General features: G+C 37.8%; 1 protein-coding gene across 2 annotated transcripts in view; it reads right to left on the bottom strand.

Moving 5' to 3' along the window:
* MCTP2 (multiple C2 domains, transmembrane 2) overlaps positions 1-3316 on the bottom strand; it is a 102867-nt gene that overhangs the window by 58155 nt on the left and 41396 nt on the right. The gene's annotated exons all lie outside the window — the stretch shown is intronic.

The following is a 3316-nucleotide window of genomic DNA, read 5'->3' as shown; positions in this document are numbered from 1 at the left end:
CACTCTTTCTTTGCAGTAGGGCTGAGAAAGTGATTGGACAAATAAAATTAGATCCATTAAGAAAACTGCAAATTGCCTTGTTCTGTTGGAATGACTTGCTAAATAAACAGTATCCCTGATGCATCCTCAGTTCTGGAAACTAGGTAGCTTCACTCTAATACCTGGAATCTGAGACATATAGTGAATCATCTCTAAGTCTTTATAGCAAGAAAAATCTGTTCGCGTTGACAATTACTCAGATGACATTACAAAAGCAGTGCTGTCATTCTGACGCAGGTAAGTATCAATGCTGCAGCTACAGCTCTCTATTTTATCCTCTGCTTAGAGTCTGTGGTCTTCAGTTGATTACAGGATTAAGTACCCGCACCATGAGAAGAGAAACACAGCACTGTCTGTATCAGCAGCATTTCTTCAATTAGTTCCACATGAGCAAGTCCCTGAAGCTATGAAGACCCTACATAGTGCCACAGTTTAAGCAAAACCCAACATCAACTGGAGAATCCATGTGTGAACCAGGTATCGCACTTAAACCAAACAAACAAAACAAATACCCAAAACCAAAAAAAACCCTCAACCTCCTCTCAAAAGAAGGATGTCAACATGGAACCTACTATGATGAAGACATGTTTGTTAATGTGGGTTTTTTTGATACCTCACATTAGATGAATTTGTAGCTTTCACAACTTATTGCAGCTCAGCAATTTCCATCGTGAACAGAGCACCCTTTATCAGTATGTCTGACTCAATATCTGATTTAATTTCATCTTCAGTGTTCATGTATAACTCAGCCACAAACACTCCAGCCTAACTTTTATGTAGACAACTAAATATGTCAGCAATGCAGGGATTTAGATAGCAGACAAACAAGGTATTTAAGCAAAAGCTGTCTTTTCCTTAATCCTTATTTTTGGTAATGCAGAGCTCTTAAGATTCTTACTCCGAGAAGTTTATAAACTAAACAGGAATCTTTTCAGTATGTAAACAGTGGGTATTAACTAGTCAATATTGGTAAAGTTTAAAGACCATGTGTATTACTGGAATCTATTTGTCTTCTCCTTTTCAGCTTACGTGCCTGTTCTCTGCTAAGTGTGGAAAATGCATGTAGCCTTTCAGAGAAACTGCTTGAAATGCAAACTGGTAGATGCCAAAAACAATCCCACTGTATAATTTGGTATTCTGAATGCTATTTTTTGGTCACTGAGCAAATGCAGTGTTTGAGAAGAACTCTCATGCGTACACAGAAAACATCCAACAAAGCAGAAAAAGTCATTTTCACATCAACAAAACTATTATCTAAGAATATAAAAGTACGGAAGGCTCAAACTGGGCTAGCTGTGGCTGAACAGCTTCTACACATTTGATATAGATGTGTGGAAACTAGCCTAAAATTGATATCAAATGGTAAAATAGGGATTTTTGAAAACACTGTTCAAAACCAAAGCAGATACTATCTTGTTTTCTGATAACTATTATTATAGTAGGCTAAAAACTTGCAATTAAAATCTATAATGCCAACATATAATCAACTGACAACAGAAATCCCAATCGCACCAAAATCCAATCTTTACTATGGGAAAAAGGTGTAAGGTGGCATTACACTTGTCATCAGAAGTTCACCCACACAAGACTCATGACTGCTATGGGACAGGACAGGGAGAGACTGCTCCTCTATTAACCCTTGGAAATCTTTGTACCCCTTGCTGTCTCTGCAATTTTCCCTTTATCAGATTTTTAGCTAGACTTTGAATTTACTTTTATCAATAACAATAAATCTGAGCAGTCTCCCTGGCAATGCAGGAAATATGGCACTGCTCTAGGAGGGCTCTATTATGGAGGCCCATAATTGCTGCACTAATCATTTATGAATGGCTCAGAACAGATAATTAATCTTTATGTCTCTCATTTCACGATCAGAAATTATGCTATTTTTACCTAAAATAGCTGCATCCTTTTGCAATTTGGTGGGTCTATTACAGCATAATACTAGGATATTTTCAGCACTGCCATTGAAAAACAATTTGTCATTTGCTTCATGAATCAGGCTCAAAGCCTGGGTTATTTTGAATATAATGACAGACTGAGTAACCTTTTACTTAAGCAGAATTTCATTCTGTGCTATGCACAAGGAATGTGTGTCACACACTCTCTATGAAAAGTCTTTAAATTGCAGAATCAAGAACCTGCGTGTCTCTTCCAATGTTCATTATCCACCCACATGCTCCTGTTTAAGCACTGAGGGAAAGGGGGCCAAATCCATCACTGATGCAACATCATTAGCATCAGTGAAGTTTTCCAAAGGGTAAATAATCTTCCGGGCTTTCCTGGACACTATCTGTATTAAAACCCCATGTATTTCTAGATAGCCCTAGGTTTGCCGTTTGCCAAAAGTTCTGCTTTGCTGTGGTACACTTCTTATTAAATTTGTTAGTAAGGTGTAGTTACACTCCTAATTCCATACAGATGTATACATTACATCAATTTAAAAATGCATTTCTGTACAAGCTACCTTTCATTATTGTCAGGTTTTTTATTTGTTTTCAAATTAAGTTCTTCAGTTCTTTAAAGTATTGCTCTCTGCAGTAATCTTTTTCTCCACTGCAGTGTTAATCGTTGAATTGAAACTGAAATGGTATCGTGATTAATCTTTCTTTAAGCTTTCTCCTTTGGTTCTTATTTTAGGAGCAACGTTCTCTTATGTTACAATGTCTCCATGAATACCGAGGAATGGGGCAAGAGTGTTTTCTCTCTAGCATCTTTCCTGTCATTATCAACAAGTTATCTTAAAAAAAGACTATGTCAGCAAATACACAACACACAATGCTGTGTCTGTGAATTACAAGCTGCTGCAAGATACAGAGGGGAATTAAAAGGTCTCCAGAATCCTGGAGAAGGTGATAATAAAAATAATAATATCCAGGCAGTCAGTACAGAAAAGTATCAATTCCCTAGATCTTCCCTGGATAAACAATATAAGGTAGTATTTTTAAAAGGTGTTAGTGTCCATTACTGTCAGGACCAAAATTTGAGGTATGGCTCAGTGGAAAATCCATCCTTTTCTTGGAGTAGGAGTGAGAAAAAGATCATCCCAAATTGAAGTGTCCAACGAGCTGCAAGAGAAACCATCGCACTTGCATTCCCATCACTGGCAAGCTTTCTTTGTCGAGTGATAGCCTGCAGCACCGAAACCCACACACTCAGCACCGTGTCAGATGCCCTCAAAATCTTTCAGTCTTGCTCACGAATCCACAAGGCACCCGATAAAAGATGGAGAGGCTGCTTTGCAGGCACCATCACTTTATATTGACTTGTATTTTAC

This window comes from Cariama cristata, unplaced genomic scaffold (assembly GCF_000690535.1).
Source record: "Cariama cristata isolate BGI_N322 unplaced genomic scaffold, ASM69053v1 scaffold2612, whole genome shotgun sequence".
Taxonomy (NCBI): domain Eukaryota; kingdom Metazoa; phylum Chordata; class Aves; order Cariamiformes; family Cariamidae; genus Cariama; species Cariama cristata.
This window is presented reverse-complemented; position numbering and strand designations above follow the sequence as displayed.